Source organism: Nicotiana sylvestris, chromosome 11, assembly GCF_000393655.2.
Source record: "Nicotiana sylvestris chromosome 11, ASM39365v2, whole genome shotgun sequence".
NCBI classification, from domain to species: Eukaryota; Viridiplantae; Streptophyta; class Magnoliopsida; order Solanales; family Solanaceae; genus Nicotiana; species Nicotiana sylvestris.
Window position 1 is genome coordinate 90,988,737 of NC_091067.1, and position 7,592 is coordinate 90,996,328.

Genomic DNA, 7,592 nt, shown 5'->3' on the forward strand with positions numbered 1-7,592 from the left:
AGGTTAGACCGAACACTTACCTCGATGCCACGAACACAACTCAAGTTTCAATTATAGCTTTACCCCTTGATTCCACCGCCAATTCGCTCGTATCTAGTTACAAGTTACTTAATTACATCAATAAACACTAAATGAATCAATTTGAATGCATGAAAATGAATTTCCCAAAGTTTTGCCCAAAAAGTCAAAAATCGCCCCCGGTCCATATGGTCAAAACTCGAGGTTCGAACCAAAACCCGATTACCCATTCCCCCATGAACCCAAATATATAATTTGTTTTGAAATCGGACCTCAAATCGAGGTCCAAATCCCCAATTTTTGAAAAATCTAGGTTCTACCAAAAACACCCAATTTCTCCTATGAAAATCATTGATTTTAAGTTGAAATCATGTTAAAAAATGTTAATGATTGAAGAAAACTAGTTAAAAATGATTAACAATTGATTTGGAGAATAAGATGCCTTTCAAAAATCGCCCCAGTGTGTTTATGTTTTGAGAGGATATGAAAAATGGGTTTAAAATCGTCTTAGTATAAAAGTTGTAGGTCTTAGGTATGAGAATTGCGAACAGGGGTTCACAATTGTGAACCCCGACCTCTGCTAAGCTAGGAAATGCGAAATAGGGCTCGAATTTGAGAACCTTTTAGAACTGTTGGACTTTCGCATTTGCGACACATATGTCGCATTTGCGGCGAAGGCAGCGTTTGCGGAAAGGACACTCGCATTTGCGAGACAAGGCAGGCCTGGGCTGGTTTCGCATTTGTGATCCAGCCTTCACATTTGCGAGCTATGCGAAGCCTGAAGGCCTGGACATACCAGCTAAAATCTATAACTTTCTAAGTTCAAAATGCACCCTGTGGCCTATCCAAAACTCACCTGAGCCCTCGGGGCTCCAAACCAAATGTACACACAACCTCAAAAATATCCCACAGACTTATTCGTGTGCTCATATCACCAAAATAACATCTGAAACATCGAATTAAACCTCAATATCAATGAAATTTAACAAAACTTCTTTGAACATCCAATTTTGCATTTAAGGTCCGAATCACGTCAAACGGATTTCGTTTCTCACCAAACTTCACAAAATTATCTTAAATCACATATAAGACGTGTACCGGGCACCAGAACCAAAATACAGGCCTGATACCAACATGTTCTAATCAAAATTCATTTCCAAATTCTTTAAACAATTTCAGAAAATAATTTTCATTAAAAATTCATTTCTCGGGCTTGGGACCTCGGAATTCGATTTCGGGCATACGCCCAAGTCCCATATTTTCCTACGGACCCTCCGGGATCGTCAAATCACGGGTCCGGGTCCGTTTACCCAAAACATTGACCGAAGTCAAATTAATTTATTTTATAGTCAAAATTTATCATTTTTCACAGATTTTCACATATAAGCTTTCCGGCTACGCGCCCGGACTGCGCACGCAAATTGAGGTGATGCTAAAAGAGGTTTTTAAAGCCTCGAAACACAGAATTTCATTTTAAAACAAGTGATGACCCGTCATCACATTCTCCACCTCTAAAACAATAATTCGTCCTCATACGGACAGAAGAAGGAAGTACCTGAGCTGGGGAAAGCATGGGGATAGCGGCTCCGCATATCAGACTCGGACTCCTATGTCGATGCCTCAGGAGGCTGACCTCTCCACTGAACAAGAACAAAAGGAAAACTCTTCGATCTCAACTGACGAACCTACCGGTCTAGGATAGCTACCGGCTCCTCCTCATAAGACAAGTCCTTGTCCAACTGCATAGTGCTGAAAATCTAACACGTGGGATGAATCGCCATGATACTTCCGAAGCATGGACACATGAAACACAGGATGCATGGATGACAAGCTTGGCGGCAATGCAAGTCTATAAGCCACCTCTCCCACTCGATCAAGAATCTCAAACGGGCCAGCGAAACCTAGGGCTAAGCTTACCCTTCTTCCCAAATCTCATCACGCCCTTCATAGGCGACACTCGAAGCAATACCCGCTCACCGACCATGAATGCCAAATCACGAACATTGCGGTCGGCATAACTCTTTTGCTTGGACTGAGCTGTACGAAGCCTATCCTGAATAATCCTGACCTTGTCCAAGGCATCCTAAACCAAATCCGTACCCAACAACCGTGCCTCTCCCGGATCAAACCATCCTACCAGAGACCAATATTGCCTTCTATATAAAGCCTCATAATGAGCCATCTGGATACTTGACTGGTAGCTATTGTTGTAGGAAAACTCTACTAAAGGCAAAAACTGATCCCACGAGCCTCCATTATCAATGACACAAGCTCGGAGCATATCCTCCAAAATGTGAATGGTCCGCTCAGACTGCCCGTCCGTCTGAGGATAAAACGCTGTGCTCAACTCAACTCGCATGCCCAACTCTCGCTGAACTGCTCTCCAGAAGCGTGAGGTAAACTGCGTACCTCGGTCCAAAATGATAGACACAGGCACACCATGAAGGCGAACAAACTCCCGGATATAGATCTCAGCTAACCTCTCAGAAAAGAATAGGAGACTGCCACATGAATGAAATGCGTTGACTTGGTCAGGCTATCAACAATGACCCATACTGCGTCAAACTTCCTCCGAGTCTGCGGGAGTCCAACAACGAAATCCATAGTGATCCGCTCCCACATCCACTCGGGAATCTCAATCCTCTGAAATGAACCACCGGGCCTCTGATACTCGTACTTAACCTACTGACAATTCAAACACCGAGCCACATATGCAACGATATCCTTCTTCATTCTCCTCTACCAATAATGCTACCGTAAATCCTGATACATCTTCGCGGCACCCCGATGAATAGAGTACCGGGAGCTATGGGCCTCCTCTAAAATCAACTCTCGGAGTCCATCCATATTAGGCACACAAACTCGACTCTGCAATCTCAAAACTCCATCATCACCTAAGGTAACCGGCTTGGCACCTCCGTGTTGCACCGTGTCTCTAAGGACACACAAATGGGGATCATCATACTGTCGATCACGGATACGCTCCAATAATGAAGAACGAGCGACTATGCAAGCTAACATACGGCTGGGCTCAGAAACATCCAACCTCACGAACTGATTGGCCAAAGTCTGAATATCCAAAGCAAGCGATCTCTTACTGACCGGAATATAAGCAAGACTGCCCATATTGGATGACTTCCTACTTAAAGCATCGGCCACCACATTGGCCCTTCCTGGATGATATAAGATGGTGATATCATAGTCTTTTAACAACTCCAACCACCTCCATTGCCTCAAATTCAACTCCTTTTGTTTGAACAAATACTGAAGACTCTTGTGATCCGTGAACACCTCACATGCCACGCCATACAGATAATACCTCTAAATCTTCAATGCATGAACAATGGCTGCAAACTCCAAATCATGAACCGGGTAGTTCTTCTCATGAATCTTCAACTGCCGCGAAGCATAGGCAATGACCTTGCCATCCTGCATCAACACTACACCAAGTCCAATACGAGATGCATCACAATAAACTGTATAAGGCCCTGAACCTGTGGGCAAAACCAACACTGGTGCCGTAGTCAGAGCTGTCTTGAGCTTCTGAAAGCTCGCCTCACACTCGTCCGACCATCTGAACTGGGCACCCTTCCGAGTCAACCTGGTCATCGGGGCTGCGATAGATGAGAATCCCTCTACGAAACGACGATAGTAGCCTGCCAATCCCAAGAAACTCTGAATCTCTATAGCTTATGCTGGTCTAGGCCAGTTCTTGACTGCCTCAATCTTTTTCGGATCAACCTGAATACCCTCTGCTGATACAACATGACCCAGGAATGTAACTGAACTCAACCAGAACTCACACTTTGAGAACTTAGCATATAACTGACTATTCCTCAAGGTCTGAAAAACCACTCTAAGATGCTTCTTGTGCTCCCACCGACTACGGAAATATATAAAAATATCACCAATAAAGACTATCACGAACGAATCCAAGTAAGGCCTGAACACTCGGTTCATCAAATCCATAAAAGGTGTTGGGGCATTTGTTAACCCGAATGACATCACCAAGAACTCATAGTGCCCGTACCGAGTGCGAAAAACTATCTTAGGGACATCAGATGCCCTAATCCTCAACTGATGGTAGCCAGATCTCAAGTCAATATTCGAAAATACTTAGAACCCCGAAGCTGATCAAACAAATCGTCAATCCTCGGTAATGGATACTTATTCTTGATTGTAACCTTGTTCAACTGCCGGTAATCAATACACATTCTCATCGATCCGTCCTTCTTCTTAACAAACAACACCGTCTCACCCCAAGGCAAAACACTCGGCCTAATAAAATCCTTCTCAAGCAAGTCTTGCAACTGCTACTTCAACTCTTTCAACTCAGCTGGGGCCATACGATACGGCGGGATAGAAATGGGCTGAGTGCCCGGAGCCAAATCAATGCAAAAGTCAATATCCATGTCGGGTGGCATACCTAGTAGGTCTGAAGGGAAAACCTCAGGAAATTCACGAACAACGGGCACAGAATCAATAGAAGGAATCTCAGCACTAGAATCACGAACATATGCCAAATAGGCCAAACACCCCTTCTCGACCATACGCCGAGCCTTCACATAAGAAATAACACTACAGGTAGAATGACTAAGAGTCCCTCTCCACTCTAAACGAGGTAAACCCAGTAAGGCTAAGGTCACAGTCTTGGATTTATAGTCCATGATAGCGTGGTAAGGTGATAACCAGTCCATCCTTAATATGACATCAAAATCGACCATGTCCAAAAGAAGCAAATCTACACGAGTCTCAAGACCTCTAATCACAACTATACAAAAATGATGGACTCGATCTACCACAATAGAGTTACCCATCGGTGTAGACACATATACAGGGGCACTCAAGGAATCACTAGGCATGACCAGATACGGTGCAAAATAATATGACACATAGGAGTACATAGACCCTAGATCAAATAAAACAGAAGTATCTCTGCCACAAACTAGAACAATAACTTTGATAACTGCATCGGAAACCTCAGCCTCAGGCATGGCTAGAAGAGCATAATATCGGGGCTGGGCCCTACCACCCTAGACTACCTCTTTGGGACGGCCTGCAGCTGGATGACCTCTACCTCTAGCGGTCAGAGCTCTACCTCTAGCACCTATACCTCCACCTCTACCCCCACCTCTAGCTGGCTGGGCAGTCTGTGGAACACCTAGTGCCTGAACCATAGCACGGGAACCCTGCTGCTGCGACTGAGTACCCACCAATCTCGGACAAGCCCTCCTGATATGACCATACTCAAAACATCCACCTGAGTGCTGCGGCTGAGGAAACTGAGACTGACCCTGGTGACCTGAATGACCACCCCGAAAACTCTAGAGTGGTGGTGCATTATTAGGAGCTGGTAGTGCACTGTAGGGTTGCTGATCTAGATAATGCATGTGAGAACCATGGCCACCTGAAGGACCGTGAGAAACCTAAAGCACTGACTGAAAGGGCCTAGGAAGATGGACTCTACCATACGAATCCCTACCTCCAGACGAGGCACTACTGAATCTGCCTGAATGACGGGGCCTCTTGTCCAACCCATGACCACCTCCCTACGACAGAACCATCTCCACTCTCCTGGCCACATTGGCCGACTCCTGGAAAGTAATCTCACTCCCAGTCTCCCTAGCCATCTAAAGACAAATCGGTTGAATAAGTCCATCAATGAACCTTTTCACCCTCTCTCTCTCTCGGTGGGAAGTATGACAAAAGCCTGACAAGCCAAGTAGATGAATCTGGTCTCATACTGGGTAACAATCATGGAACCCTACTGGAGACGCTCAAATTGCCTCCGATAGGCCTCTCTCTAAGTGATGGGGAGAAACTTCTCCATAAGGCCCTCTAGACGGACCAGAGCGTCCTGATGTACTGGGGTAGCAATAAACCCCTCTGGGACCTGAGCTAGGCCCACCGGAATTGTTGGGGCCGGAACCTCATCATCAAAGTCAACTTGAGGCTCCGCTACGGGTGCTGCTGCCTTGGGCTGAGCTCTACCCCTAGCTCGGCCTCTAGCACAGCCTCGGCCTCACCCTCTACCCCTCGTGGGAGCTACTGCTGGGGGCTCGGGCTACTGGTCAGTGGATGAGGAAGCGCGTGTTCTCGCCATCTACGAAAGAACATAATAGAATTTCAATTAACATTGAGAAACCAATCCACACGACAGGAAAGAATAAATGTGGAATGTTTCCTAACTCTGTAGCCTCTAGGGATAAATACAGACGTCTTTGTACCGATCCCTCAGACTCTACTAAGCTTGTCCATGAATTGTGTGACCTATGTAACCTAGAGCTCTGATACCAACTTATCACGACCCGGATTTCCTACCCTCGGGAGTCGTGATGGCGCCTACTCATAGAAGCTAGGCAAGCCACTAAACATAGAAAATTTCTAACTCTTTTATTTTAACCCCTTTTAACAATCTGAATTAACAAGTATCTAACATTTAGATATTAACGATAAATGAAATCAAGTGGAAGACTTAATCTAATATAATAACCAAGACCAGTACGATAATGACAACACATGTCTCTACCCGAAATCCGGTGTCACAATATCACGGACGGACTAAGATTACTGTCACACCTCTTATTTCCTACACCCCCGAGAAGAGAGTACATAAGGGAGTTTTTTTCCCAACTTAAAGTGACAATCGAAACGGGATTATTTTATTAAAATTCAGAGTCTCCACTTGGGATAATTTATTGTGTCCCAAGTCACCGGTTTAAATCCCGAATCGAGGAAAAGATTGACTCTGTATTACAGTCCGCGAACACAAAAATCCGGGTAAGGAATTCTGTTAACCCGGGAGAAGGTGTTAGGCATTCCCGAATTTCATGGTTCTACCACGGTCGCTCAACTGTTATAATTGACCTATTATCTGATTTTTAGTACATGTTTTAACCTATGGTTCAATTTTAACTTTATAACCGCTTTTATTTAAATATTCTTTTGAAAGATTCAATGTCATCTAAAAACATCTTGAACCACGTCACATAAATGCACCCGTGGTCCACGACACATTTTATCTAACGTTGTTGAGACTTGGATTTGGGTCACATAAATGCACACCCGAGTTTAGGAAGGTAATATTATTAAATGTCGGACCTAAAGCAACTAGCATATTATTAACTTTGCGGGAAGCCATGAAATTCGCTAAATGGCACGTCCCGAGGTCTAAATACTTAATGTGAACATTTAAAGAGGGCCACGTGATTTGTGATTTTATTTGGCGCGGTGCACCTTATTTATTTTAAAGCCAACCTAAAGGACTACGATTTTTCTATCATATATCGTCTCTAAAAATAAGAAAAGGCTCTAATTAATTAGCATGTCACTGAACCGTGATTAAGTATTCAAATAGATTCAGTTCAATTTGATAACCAGTCCATCATGGGCCTCTGTACAGGCCCAAGTATAATTAAGGAGCCTAAATTGAGACTTCATGGTCTTAGCATGAGGCTGACATGAATTTTCTGGGGACAAGGCCCAAATCGTCAGAAGGTGCAAGATGAATTATGGTAGGCCCAAGTTCAGAAGATACAGGACTCAGCGTTTGAGCTTTCAAATTGAAACAAAAG